A 15321-nucleotide genomic window follows, 5' to 3' on the forward strand; every position below is an offset into this window, starting at 1 on the left:
GAGACCATGATAAAGACTGTAGATTTTACTGGATGATTTTCAATAGAGAGATGACACAATGTAATTTACATTTTAAAATAATCATTCTAGCTCCCAGGTAGAGGTCGGGTTAGGGGAAAAAAGGAAAGCTGAGATCTTATGAAGCTGTTACAGTCATTTTGAACACAACAAAATGGTGGCACCAAGTCTTCTCAGGTCATTGTTTCGAATTCTTAGATCTTTGTCCATTCATCATATAACAAAATTTATAGATCATTCACCATCCTGATTACTCCTCCCCTAGAAGCACTTGAATTTGGCACCATCTTTTAAAAATTCAGGCAGAATTAAACACCATTCTTCACACACACTCCGCAACTTATACCTTCCTAAGGTTGGACGTTGCACTGTTGCATAATTCATCAAACTATGAAAATCTTGTTTTATATTTTCTATCCTTAAACCCTACCACATTCATTTCTCATTTCTGCAATTGATACTTTTTAAAATGCTTTCTAAAATTCTTTTTAAACAGAGCTAGTGCAACTTACCTGTTGACTGTATTTTCCATGTGAACGTGTGGCTATTTGGAAACTTAGCTTGACTTCTTTCTATCATCATAATTTAGTCCAGGCCTCGAAAGAACATGTTATAAAGGGAGTAACTAAGTTTGATGTAAAAAACAGTTTCTATAGTCAAATATGTTTTGGAATCATTGAACTAGACAAAGTTAATCAGATCCCATTCTTATAGGGCAGTTCAGAGAATTTGACATGGTTTTATGCATCATGACTCTCCATGAGGTGAGCTATGCGGAGTATTTATCAAATTTAATTGACTACAGAAGTCCGTCCTCCCCTTTCTTCGGCTTTTATAGACCATTTCATGGAATAGTTAAGTCGCACTAGCTCTGTTTAAAAAGAACTTTAAAAAGCATTTTAAATTTAAAGTTCTGCTGAATACATTCTACTGACTTCTGGCAGACAGCAGTTTTAAATAAATTTTAATCTGAAATAATCCCAAAGCAGCAACCTGTATGATCAAAAGCATAACTGAAACGGATATAAGAACTACCACTCAGCTCGTGCGCTCTCACTAACCTCATTCCTCGGAAACCTTCTCTTGATAATATTCCCATGATGAAACAATTTGGGAAGTAATTTTTAAAATAGCAATGACTCTGGAGAAATACTGAATATCATCTAAAATTTCTCCACCGGTCTGTATAGTATTTACATGAACCACTCCTATTTACCTTCATTAAAAATAAAATTTGGGAGAGGCTGATGGAAAAAAGTTTGTACTATTTCTGGCCACTAGATTACAAAGAAAGAGGTTTCTGATGTTATAGGTTTGCAGTAGAGCAGAGATGTGACTCACGCAGTTACTTAGGGGCCCCCAGAAAGCCATAGATGAACGCTGTTTCTGGATGTTTGTGGTCATCATTTTCTTATTCCCGTTTCAAGATAAGTAACCAGGTACAAAGGACCAGAGGGTGTTTTTCACACCTTTTCCTCCTCTTTATTGAGGTAGACTTCACAGCTCAAGTGTGACAGGTAGTGTTTCGGTACACCGGAGTCCTCCCAGGAACATATTATCTAACTCTGTAGGAGCTGGAGGCTTCAGATGGGTTCAGGATTGATAGACACCACTTTGCCATGAGCAATCTCTCTGTAGTCAGAGAAGAAGGTAGTGTCAGATATGCTATATTTTCTCTGGAAATTCTCTAGTAGTTGTCACAGACTACAGAATCCCTTATCTTTCCACAATTTAATGAACATAGCATGAATTTTAGAATAAAAAACAGCTCCAACTCCACATCTGTTAGTTGGGAAAAGTGCTTAATGTATGTGGATCTGTTTTTTGGGTCTTTAAAATGGGCAAACAAAACAAAACAACCTACTTCGTGGGGCTATTGTGCGAATTAATGTGATTTAAAATTTGTAATATTCTAGAGAGTAAGTCCAGCAGAGAAGGTACCTTGCCTGTATTTTTCTCTGCCTTACTCCAAGGTCCTAGAACAGTATCTTGCATAAAATATTCACCAAATATATATTTTTTAATTGTATTGATTGCACATACTTTGTGTACTGAAGCTCTTTTTGTTATCACAGGCCCCAACATAAACAAGATGACCAGTGATATGATATGGCTTTTAGCAAAAACTTTTTATTTATCATAAGGTACTAATTTTAATATTGGAAGTGTTATAGGTGACCAATTGGACAAATAGAAGTTATTAATTGTAATTATATTTATTGTCTTCTTTTTTTGTGAACTTTCCCTAAAAAGCAATAGTGAAGGGTAACTCCATGTTTTGGACAATTATAAAATTTAAAGGGGATTTTAGTACTTTGAGTAAAAAAGAAAACAGGCATTTACTTGGAAATTTGACATATGATTCCAAGAGAGTAAAAAACTAAAGGTGACATGGGTTTATGACTTTTGTCACTCTTACTTATGGTGTTTTAAAATGAATAACTGGAAATTTTATTTAAGAAACAATTTTATTAAAATTACTTATATTTTCTATTGGTCTAGTATATTCCAATTATTCTAAGTAAGTCTCCACTTCATCCTCCCTCCCATCCTGCCCAGGCACACAGTTATTTCTACTTGTATACTATTTTCCAACATACAAAACTAATAGGTAAAAGAAACTATGTGTGTAGAATTCTGATTTCTCTTCTGTTCCCGTGGACAGAAACATGAGAAGTTCACTATTGGACCAGTACAGAGTTCAAGTGTTGGTTAGAATTGTTTGCATTCTATTACTATAGGAAACGGGGAAGAATTAGAAAATAACAGTATTGGTTTAGGATGTAACCATACACCTATTTTTTTTTTTTTTAAAGATTTTATTTTTTCCTTTTTCTCCCCAAAGCCCCCCGGTACATAGTTGTGTATTCTTCGTTGTGGGTTCCTCTAGTTGTGGCATGTGGGACGCTGCCTCAGCGTGGTCTGACGAGCAGTGCCACGTCCGCGCCCAGGATTCGAACCGATGAAACACTGGGCCGCCTGCAGCGGAGCGCGCGAACTTAACCACTCGGCCACGGGGCCAGCCCCTACCATACACCTATTTTTACCCACCTAACTTGTTGAAAACTGCTCTTCTCCAAATACACTGCAATTAAGGGATGTGTGTGTATGTGGTTGGGGATAGAGTAAATTGGGATGAGGGATAGATAGAATTGTAAAGCTACATTTTTTTGATTATTTATCTCCATTATAATATAGCATATACGTAAATATAAAATATAATAAATACAACAAGAGTAGTCCTAATAACTTATTGTTTGCTTACTATGTGCAGGCACTCTGACAAGTACATTGCTACACGCTCTCATTTAAGCCTCCCAATACCACAACATAGAAATTTTACCTTTTTTTTTTTTTTTTTTACGAAAAAGGAAATTGTAGATCAGAGTAGTTCACTAAGGTGTGTAATATCATGATGATACGGCATAGCAGAGGTGGGGTTAAATCTCAGGCATGTTTATTCTTATTCCCTTTCACTAAAAATAAATGAAGTTGATCTTTCCTAAATACAGAAGAGCAAAGAAAGGAAACAAAAATTAAATTTCAAAAGCCACAAAAGAAGACCATATGATGACATCTATGGTGGGAGAAGATTTGAACGTCAAGATTCTACCAGTAGGGATCAACTCACAAATCCATATATTCTTGTGAGATATAGACCATTCTGGTGGTGGATACAGCACAAAATTAAGGAAACTTTGAGCTCGCCCAGGCTCAGCTGCAAGTTGTCTGCTGGTGTCACAGAATCCAAGGCTGTTGAAAGGAAACTTGACTGTTTAAAACCCTGAAACCAAGTAATGTCTGATGTTCCTCATTTCTTTTCTCACTTAAAATATATGACCTATAAAAAACTTTTAAATTTATATTAATTTTGTTGCCTTATCTTCTTGCAGAGTTCAAAAGACAGAAGCAAAGAGAGCCATCACAGTTGATACACCACTTTTCATATCTCATCTAGCCTTTGCCTGAGTGACTGAAAGGTTGGGGTTCAATTGTAAGAAGAAATATAAATTAACGTTCTTTGTACTTGGAAAATATTGGGATGGCATTGAATATTTGAGGCTTAACATGGAGTCTTTTCTGAGGTTTTCTTTGTCAATTATAGCTCAGTGTTATGCTTTAGATTTTGATAGAGATTATATTACAAGTGTTTTTTTTTTAAACATGACAATGAAATCATTCTAAAGAAAATGTAGCAAAGCTTGTCTGCATCTAAGCCATATGGTTGAAAAATTCAAGAGTATTATTATGCAAAATTAACCATCTTCAGCTTGATTCCCAATATATTAATGCATAAATTTGGAGCAAATTTAAGTCTTGAAAATTTAATTTAAGCATTTAAAAAAGTAAAGGCTCATACATTATAAATCAGTGAGGGAAATACCTCTAACTCAACACAGAAATAGGTGAAGATGAAGAACCAATTGATAGAAAAATAAAGACAAAACATTCAAAAACTTATGAAAAAGTATGCAGCATCCCTATTGTAAAGAAGCAAGTAATAATGAAATACTGGCTTTATCTATCAGTTTTGTAATTTTCTTTTGAATGTGATCATTAAAGCCTCCGTTCAAAGCACATTTCCAGAGAGACCAGTTGTATTTAAAGTGGCTCTCTTTTCCCAGTTATTGTCTATTTTATTACTCCATCTATATACTACATATTGCTAATCACACTATGTAATTTCCCTTTTATATCTATCTTTCTATCTGTCTAGCCTTCCATCCATCCATCCATCCATCTTTTTATATATCCATCTCTCCATTTACCCTCCTATTTTTCTTTATTGCCTATCTTTTGCCAAATAGAACGTGGGCTCCATAAGCTCAGCAATGACATTTCTCTTACTTGTCATCCCATCTCTTCCCTAGAATAATGTCTGAAACTTAATCGGTGCTCATAAAATTATCATTGAAAGAATGAGTACATGCACAGAATTAAAGAATGTATAGTAAACTGGCTCACTACTGTTAGAAATGCATCTTAGTAGAACCTGGCTTATATATACTTTGACAATTTTGCACAAGAATGAAGCCTTGTGTATAGGGGGTACATAATACAGTAATATTTGTAGTAGCAAAAATCTAGAATTAACCTACATTTATCAATAGGAGACTGGATAAACAAACACCTTGTTATCCACATGGTAAGGATACAATTAACCATTAAAACCAATATGGTTATTTGTATGGAGTGATAAATAAAGTTGTCAAAGTTCTATTTCTTAGCTTTTTTTTAAAGGCAAGATATAGCATGGTTTGTCTATAATACTCCTATTTATTTAAGACTTTTATATATGTGTATAACATTTTACACATACACATATGTGCATATAGATAGATAGAAATAGATAAATGTATAGGAATTAGAAATCTCTAGAAGGAAAAATTATACGTAATATTTACATTTGGAAAGTGTGAGGTCGGGTAAGAAAAGAGACTCCCTTTTAACTTTAGACTTTTTTGGTACTGCTTGAATGTGTCAATATGTTTATGTGGTGTTTTTATAATGATCATGCTGATGATAACAATAAAATAACATCTGAAAAAAGTATAATATAGACCCACATCTGCTATTTAACAAGATATCACACTATGTATTTTTAAATAAAAAAAGCAAGTTGTAGGAAAAAATGTAGTTAAGTAAAAGAAATGCAAGAAATTAAAAGTAAGAAAGAACACACACATATCAATCTTAACTGTCCATTTATAGATCCATGCTAAAGTCTAAAAGATGCTGCAAGAATGTCTCTCAAGAGTTAACCACAATTAATTTTGGAAAAGAAATTGTAAATGAGGATGACAGAGAGATTTTCACGTTTTCTTTATGTTATGTATGATTGAAAATTTTAATAGTGAGAATGTATACACGCATTATGTGTCCACCTCTTGATACTTTGCAAATGAAAGGAACATCCTTAATAAAGTAAGGTGAACTTGAAAGATAAATATTAAATAAGATGTGGGACTTGAAGTTCAAAGTTAGTAAGTTTATGGCTCCAGCCCAAACTGTACACTCTACTCATGCCAGATTACTTCCCTAAATGAGCCAGGCTCCTTTAACTTTCTGGATTTAGGCTCAGCTAGTCTCTCTATCTAGAATTCCCATACTACCTTTTATATTAGGCACACTGATGTCTTTCTCTCTGATCTCTAACACTTCAAGGAAGAATTACGCAGTCCATGTTATGGATTGCTCCAGAATTTATTAAAGTTATCTTTATGTGTTGTTTAGCTTTATAGTCTCTGAGTACCTTGAAGCCAAAGACTTTGTGAGGGATGTCTTGAAGTCCCCAGCTCATTGCAAAGTCTGGTACATAAGTGCTTGGTAATTGTTGATGTGTCTGATTCTTAACTTCAGAGAGAGAGTGAAGACTTTCACGTGAGTATAGCACCTGTGGTCTCTGCTAACAACACTGCCTTGATATTTGTATACTACTTCCTGGTTTGCAGCTCTTACATCATGTTATCACCTTCAAGTATCACCACAAGCCAGAAACATAGGTATTACCACTCTTCACATTTCACTCTTGAAGAAACAGACTTAGCATATTCATTTTCCCACAGGTCCCACAGCTCACAAGTGGCATAGCAGAGCTTGGCTCTCAGGCATTTTAAATACCAAACCACAACCATTTAGTGTAAACATAGGGAAGAAATGACACTGCTAGGTTGTTTTGGAGCCAATGTGCTTCTGGGAGCTTAGACACGGCAACCTTCTGCAGAGATAGAAGCTAGATAGACACCCTCTACCACTGTCACTCTTCTTCCTTATAGGCTTCTTTCCACTTGCAGCAGGGAGGGGGCATACTCACAAATGTCATGTCCACCCCTGCTCCCAACAGCTCAGACCACAGCCAATATGCAACTATACTGCCTCCTCTACCCAAACCCGTGCATAGTAAAGAGACTTGATGATCCAAATCTGTAGCTCCTTCTAATGATTTCAGTGTTATAGAAATAATAATAATAAAATTTAGTTCTTTCCTGCACACACAAGGTCAAAACTTGACATTATGTGACAAATGGAGGAGAAGAGAGAAAGAGGAAAATAGAAAAGCAGTAAGGGAAATGCTTTTCTCAATGTTAATAATAGCTAATATTTACTGAGCATTTACTATGTAATACTTAAAGTGGATAGCATCAAATTATAGAGGTTAAGTGTGTAACCTTAGAAGTCAGACTGCATGGGTTTGACTCTCAGCTCTGAAACTCACTATGAGTCTTGGACAAGTTACTTATTGTTCAGTGCCTCAGCTGTAAAATGAGATTGATGATAATAGCATCTGCCTCACAGGGTTCAGAGTGCCTCACAGTGATGTGGTGTCTGCCAATTTCTATGGTGTAAATACTCGTACCAATGCCTATTACAAGCTATTAACAGTTCAACAAACAGCTCACAAAATTCTCTAATATTTAACAATCGGCTCTCATGAGCCAGAAGGAGATAGCTCCAGAACACCTCCATTGCTATGGTGATGAAGTGTTAGTCTCATAAGCACTGAGAAGAGTGTGCACTATGTTAAGCATTTGTTTTTATTTTTTAAAGAAATATTCGCATTAATTCATCTAATCCTCACATCATTCTAAGAGATTGCTTTAGTTATAAAAGCAAGAGAGATAAATGAGGTAGAAAGAGCTTCAGTGTCTGGCTGCTAAGGATAAAGATGGGACATGAGTAGCCGGCCACACTGTATTTTCCTCTTGCCCGGGTCATCAGGGAATCACGTCCCATTGTACCTATGCAAGAATTTGACTGTGTATGTTCATAAGGTAAAAGTAGAAAATCCTGGTAAAATAACACCCAGTGAAATGCCAATATCAGCTGTAAAGGGCCCTTTGGTCCTAGAGACTTTTCTACCACCTTGGAGGAAAATTGTTTATCACACTCTACAATGAGGAAACCATACTATTATGTATTTCCAAGAATGGAGCAGAAAATAATGACAACTGCCATTCCTTGAGTATTTACTATGTGCTTGACATTTTGTTAACCATTTGAAATGAATCATTTTATGCAATAATCACAGCAACTCCCTAAAGAAGGATTGTTATTGTACCAGTCTGTAGATGAGAATACCGAAGCTCAGAGATGTTAAGTAATTTGTTCAAGGTCACAAAGCTGCTATTAAACATCAGCTCTATTTAATTTGGATACACTGCAAACCATATACTCTACTGCTGTCTATCAAATTCATGAAAACTTGTCAAGGAGTTTAGGATTACATTGATGCTCTTTAGAGGTGAAAGTATTATCAAGAAATTTAAAGTTCACACTAAAGCTTTTTAGGGTTAAGAGTAAGACCAATGTCAGGCCAAAGATAGGAGGCTGAGAGAAATTCATGCCTTCAGTGTGACTGCTGCTTCATTAAAAGTATAGCTATATTTTATTGTCAAAGCCCCTCTACATTGAGTAGGTAGGTGGCTCTGACGCTCGAGGGGAGCAGGGCCATGAATTCTGTGCCTGTCAGAGAAAGTCACATTAGGAGATACCCAAGGGTCGACTGCAGGATACTCTGCATTCTGCTTGGCACCTTCATTGTATTTGGAAAAAAAAAAGAATTAATTGGTTCATTTAGCCATTCATTTAATTCAGCTTTTTATTGTGCACTTCAGTTCTCACGCAAATGAACAGAGACAGTGCAAGAAACAGAATACATTTAATGGGGCTCTCAAAAATAAGCCGTTGTTGCTTCTGTTTCTTTAATAGACACAAATCATTTATTTCCTTCTATAAAACTTCATTATCCAGCAAAAAATAGAGTTTCTTAATAAATGCATATTTTCCCAAAATGGAAAACCGTCTCTCTCTGATACGCAGAGTCATTGAGACTTATTCACAGCATATCCACACACAGCAAGACTGCCCACTGAGTTCTACAAAGCCTGCAAGCATTCTCTGCCTTTTGCATGTTGAGGACATAATATCCTGGGCATGGAACAAAAAATCACAATAAATTAGAAGTAGAAGGGACTTTAGCTCAAAGTAAGTCCAGTCTTCCCATTTTCAAGATAAGGGAATCACTTCTGGCAGAGGTGAGGTGATTAGCCCAGGGTCACGCAATTCATCATTTGAAAACTTAAATCAAGCTCCCCTCTCCCAACTCTAAATATAGCAGTCTCTCTCCTTTACTAGGCTACCTGCTTAATATTGATCACTGCCATGGTCCCACAGACTGACATTCTGGTATGCTTATCATCCAGTCCTTTCCAAAAATGCATGTGCATCTATAAAGAGTCACTGGGCATATTTCTGTTTCCATATAAAATTGCTCCCTTTCCCTTTTGGAAAATACTCTGTACTCCTCCTTTTGATTGAGGTCTTTTGAGACCTGGCCTCGGGGAAGCAGTTTCATTTTTTTATCAAAATCTCCCAAATATAAGCTGGTGGCTGATTTGAGTTTCTATTGATTCTTCTGTTCATGCTTCTTCCCACACGATCATAGATACTGTACTTGCCTCATGTTAAGGATTTTCATCAGCTTAAAAAGCCAATTTAATTAATCTCCTTCTGTTTAACAAAAACAAGTCAACCTGATAAAATTTTAGGAGAAAAAGTAAAGCTGGTGTTTTTTCCCTAGGTAATGTGTCAGGTAGGGTTAAGGAAAGATGTTGGCAGGTGATACAGAAGAAGTAATTCATTATGAACAATGGTCTAGATATGTGTGCTCATCTCAAAAGATCAGCACCCCTAAGTGGCCTTCTTTAGAATCACAAGTTGGCACGTTGTACAAGCTAAACATCCCATCTTCTGTGCCAGAGATAGAGCAAGCCTCTATTCTGGGGAACAGATCCAGGTGGTAAAAGTACATGTCACATCCTGGTTGCTTGGGAAATAAGCTGTCATTTCATTTTGAACTTCCTAGCAGTATGAGTTCAGCTTCCTCGGTAGAGATAACATTTGTTTTTCCCAAAGCCATCCATTATTTGCAATGGGGATTCAGTGTTAATTTCACTGCCTGTCAATTAAGCTCATCCCTTAATTTAATTGGGATGTGTATACAAAACATCACAGTGCTAATTCTAGTCCTTAATTCATGCTTAGAATAAGCTACACCCTCTAAGCATTCTTGCCCCCAAACTCTCCATCTCAATTTATTCTGTGGCCAGATTAATCCTCTTTTGTACAGGTTTGATGAGATCTTCCTGTTTCGAAAATCTCTTGGATTCTTACTTACTACAAGACAGAAAGCAAGTTCTTTAACAAAGCAATAACGGCTGTAAACAATCTGAATCAACCCACCTGATCAGCTTTATTTCTTCTACTCCATTTCCATGAATGCTTTATGCCATCTAAAACTTGTCTAGTTGAAACTCAGAGTCAGGATTAAAAGAATGTCTAGCTAGTAGCCTTGTAATAGCCTCTCTCAATCTGACACAAGAGTGCTTATGAGATTCAGGGGATAAAAGGAAATTCATGCCTCACACATACCTAATAGGATATATTTTTTAGAGCCTGTTGAATGAAAGTTAAAAAAAACAATTAAAGAAACATTTGCTGAAAATTAAGCTGGGTACTTTTTATATTTAAACAAAAAATATTAAAAACACAGTTCAACCCTAAACATTTCATACATCTATGAAAAATGAAGAGAATTCAGCTAATAAAAAATGAAGAAAATATACGAAACAATGTGCTATTGACTGAATGTTTGTCCTCCACTCCCAGGCACAAATTCTTATGTTGAAATCTGATCCCCGATGGGATGCTGTTTGGTGAAGGGGCCTTTGGGAGGTAACCAGGTTTGGATGAGGTCATAAGGGTGGAGTTCCCATGACAGATTGGTGCCTTTATAAGAGGCTAAAGAGCCCGGATCTCTCTTTCTGCCATAGGAGGATACAATGAGAAGTTGACGGTCTGCAACCCAGAAGAGGCCTCTCCACCAGAACTTGACTATGCTGCCATCCTGATCTCAGATTTTTAGCCCCCAGAACTGTGCAAAATAAATTTCTGTTTTTCATAAGCCACCCAGTCTATGGTACTTTGTTATGGCAGCTTGAATTGACTGACACAATGGTTTTTAGACACTGGACCATAGACAGCGTAGGAGAGTAATCTCTGAAAGAAGGTAAACAAATGAGGGGATCCCTATAAACATCCTTACTCACCCCTTGGAGAGAGATTCCAGGTCTCTGTGCAAGGAGGAGGAATCTGACCAGAGCCTCTTGTTCCACCTGAGTTCACGAGACAGTGTTTAAAGTTTGAGGGGGCAAAAACGTCTAGAGTTTGAGAGACAGAATACCACAGAGAACAGAGTAGCATAACAGGCCCCAGATATTTGCTGAATTTTCCATGAAAATGATTAGATGAGTACTGATTAGTATACAAGTGTGGGAAAACTAGCAATTCTGGAAAAAGACTCAGCAGAAAAAAGTGGTGGAAAAATCCTTGCTGCTCACACAGGAAGAGGAAAAGTCAAGTTCCCACCATACAGAGTGGGAAGACTTCCTAACAAATGGATCACTGAATAGTGACCTCAGAGGATGTTTCCTCAGAATTGAGATCAAATGAGCTGTAGATTAATGGCTGCTCTGAAACCACTAAATAAATCGTAAAAGGATGTTTTAGAAGAAATTAAGTAGTACCATAACTCAACATCAAAAATATTAGGAGGAACAATAACAGGAAAAATTCAGTTACCACTAACGTCGAGTTTACACTGTCTAGCATCTAATAAAAAATTACCAGTCATGCAAAGAAGTGGAAACATCTGTCCTATAATTAAAAGAAACATCAGTTTACAGAAACAGACCCTGAGTTGACTTAGATAAAAGAATTAATAGACAAAGATGATAAACTGCTATTATAAGTATGCTCCATATATTCAATAAGGTAGATGAAAAGTATGAACACGTTACGTGAGATATAAAAATGACCCAAATTGAATTTCTACAGATAGAAAATATATTGGCTCAGATAAAAATATATACCGGATAGGATTAGAAACAGATTAGACACTCCAGATGCAAATGTAACTTTAAGACATAGAAATAGAAATTATCCAGAATGAAATCCAGATTAAAAAGGATAAAAAAAAAAGCAAGCCAACAGAGCATCAATTAGCTACAAGGCAATTTAAAGAGCCTAATATAAATGTAATGATGCCTCAGAACTGGGAAGCATGGGCAGAAAAAATATCTGTAGAAATAATGACTAAAATTTTTCCAAATTTCGTGAGAACTATACACCCAGCTCAATGAAACCAGAGAAAATTGAAGAAAATAGCACAAAGAAACATCAGAATCATACTCCTTAATACAAGTAAATTTGATAAGCAAAGAAAAAAAACCCTATTACCTATAGAGGAACAAAAGATTAAAAAAAAAAAACAGAGACTTTTATTGGGAAAAATACAAGTCAGAAGAAAGTGGAACAACATCTGTAAAGTACTGATAGGAAGAAAAGAACCCAAAAACCAAAACTTGTTAACTTAGAATCTTGTAACCGGCAAAAATGTATTTCCCAAATGAAGACAAAATAATATCATTTTCAGAAACACAAAACCTGAGACTATACATCAGTATCAAACAGGAACCACAAGATATGTTAAATGAAGTCGGGGGCCTGAGTTCTTTTCCCAATTTTACTTCCACCCATGGAAGCTTAGAGAAGTTGCTTCCTCATTCTGTGCCTCCATTTCTCATCTGTAAAGGGCATTAGCCTTTGTTAAATGCTGTGGTTCTTTTAGGTATGTCCACCCTAATGTCTTTTCTTGACAAACTCCTGTCACTTGAGTTCCAAGGGAAAACTGAAGGCAAGCTTGGGGAGCTTCAGAGATTTTTAAGCAGCATGATATATTAATCAAATAAAGGAGGATTCTTTTTACGCAATAGTATGTTAAGAGAAGAAGCAAATGTCATGGGTGGTGACTCAAGCTGATGATTGTCAGATATTCATGATGTAGAACAAAAATGCCAATCTTGACATGGTGAGAACAATTAACTTTATTGTCATCACGATTTTTTCAAATATTTATTCTATTTAAAGTACCTGAGTGGGTTGTATTAAGTATAGAGCTATCTCCATTTTACTTACTGTATCTGTCTCTGCAAACGAATACATACTATCAATAATATTTCAAATTTGTCTCAGTAGGAATACACCTTACATATTCTCTCATGCACACACTACAAAGTTAAGTTCAGTTCAACAAATATTTATTGGATATAAATTGAGGATTTCAATATAGTATATCAGAATGTTATGAGACCAGGATTTTATTTTCAGTACAACCAAATAGCTCCATTACCAGAAAAAGCCTTATTTTACTTTGCTAAAAGTGTTTTGTCTTCTGCAAAATGAGAAGACTAAATTAGATTATCCTTAAAGTCGCTTCCAGTTATAAACTCCTGTATGCGTCTATGTACTCACAAATGTACCCAAAACTGTGGAGAAATAAACCAGTATAGGACATGTTTTCTATCCTTGAGGAAATTGTGGTCTAATTGAGTAATAAACTGTATAAATATTTAACTTAGAATTAACTACTAAATATTTACTATGTTTAAGGTACTAGGTTTGGTGCTGCTTGAAACAATTAGAATAGGCTGAAACTTCTAGGAAGATATTGTCAGCCAGGAAGTTGAGATTCAGGAAAAAATTTATAGGATGAATGATGTTAAATTGAGGGTATTGTGAGAATGTGTTATCAGAGATGTGGTAAGATTTCAGAGAAAAACTTTAAAAGAATAATATTTTCCCGTATTATGTATACATTTTGTATGTATACTGAGATGATGAATGATGTATATATATATATAAATAGATAAGGCTTATAATAGATAATGTTTACTTAAATCCATTATGTGTGGGGCGAGATATATATCTGTATCTATATCCATATAGGTAGAGACATAATTTAAGTACATCCACACACATTTCTCAAGTAAGCCATTTTAATGAGGAGAAAGAGAAGGAAGGCAGACTCAATGGGATGTTGCAATGCAAATAGTACCCAGATGTTCTCATTTCAAGTCCAAACACTGCAACTAAGTCTCCGATCTCATGCAAGTCTCTTTATATTTCTCAGTGTTGTTAGCTCTAAAATGTGGTGTGTGTGTGGGGGGGAGGGGGGGTGGGGGTAGGTAGACTAGATGAGTTTTAATGTCAGCATGAGTTCTATCACTACATACTGACAATTTGAAATAAGTTAGTGCCAACACAGATTACTGCACTACATGTGTTTCTGCAATAGAGAGATACCCAGCTCCTTTCGGGAGATTCTAATCTGTTTTGGGAACCAAGACATAGATATGAAATTGATACTACAAAGGTAAATATTTAAACTCTCAGTGTATATTTACCTCCATTTGTGTAGCATTTAGATCTGTCTTGTTTTCCAGTGTATTTCTAGTGCACAGAACCAAGTACATTGTAGACATTAACTTCTTACTTAAATGATGTATGAATAAATTCGCAAAAGAACACAGGTTAACTAGTACCGTATTTAGAGCTTTATTGGTTGTTTACTTCTACTGATATAGAATAACACAGGCATATAACAGTTCACATACACTCATTTTTCCATCTTGTCTGATTCATTTGATGGAAACAGTTTCAATTGTTAGTCTATATTCAGATCATAAAAGAAGATTCCACCACTAAATCGTATAACGTGCAAGACTTTGATGTTGCACTAATACTTTTTAAAAAATTGTCATCATTGATTCTGTGTCACTGCATCGAAATGCACTGGGGCCATCCTGGCAATCTGGATAAGAGCTAAGATAAGAAAAGTGAAGTGACATTAACTGAAAGGGGAATCATGAGAAGAAGGGAGAGTAGAAGCCACAATATTGTACCTAGTGTTCTTTAAGTATCTTCAAGTTATGAATCTACTTTTTTTTGAGAACATATATGCGCACATATCTTGTGTCTTCACCTCCTTCAACCTTTTGGTTAAAGGTCATGTTTTCAAGGAGGCCTTCCCTGACATTTCTATTTAAAATTGCAATTCCTGTTTTCCCTCCCTGCTTTCCTTTTTTCCATAACACCTTGTCTTCTAGAATATTATGTGAGTTACAAATGTATGTGGATATTATCTTACTCCTTCTACTAGGCTGAGAGCTTTATAAGCGCTGAGCTGTGCCTGTGTTTACATCTGTATCCCCAGCCTTTATGATAATGCCATCCACACAGTAGAATCTCAACCCATATTCAAAATTTCAAATATTCACTGAACTGCACCTTCCACCCCTGCACACCACTGATCACTGTGACAGCTGTGTTTTTATTCATGACCCTTGACTTTGGTCACAGATGATTGGCTTAAAGCAGGTACATTCTCAAAGGTGGCCCAGATTT

The 15321-nt window shown here is 35.9% G+C and overlaps 1 protein-coding gene and 1 long non-coding RNA gene across 11 annotated transcripts in view; one reads left to right on the top strand and one right to left on the bottom strand.

The window, feature by feature from the left end:
- LOC139074316 (uncharacterized) overlaps positions 1-10985 on the top strand; it is a 30971-nt gene extending 19986 nt beyond the window's left edge. The window contains exon 3 of the long non-coding RNA XR_011523819.1: positions 10851-10985. This is a non-coding gene — a long non-coding RNA (uncharacterized lncRNA). The remainder of the gene's footprint in view (positions 1-10850) is intronic.
- LRRC4C (leucine rich repeat containing 4C) overlaps positions 1-15321 on the bottom strand; it is a 1166764-nt gene that overhangs the window by 213136 nt on the left and 938307 nt on the right. The gene's annotated exons all lie outside the window — the stretch shown is intronic.

This window comes from Equus przewalskii, chromosome 11 (genome assembly GCF_037783145.1).
Source record: "Equus przewalskii isolate Varuska chromosome 11, EquPr2, whole genome shotgun sequence".
NCBI classification, from domain to species: domain Eukaryota; kingdom Metazoa; phylum Chordata; class Mammalia; order Perissodactyla; family Equidae; genus Equus; species Equus przewalskii.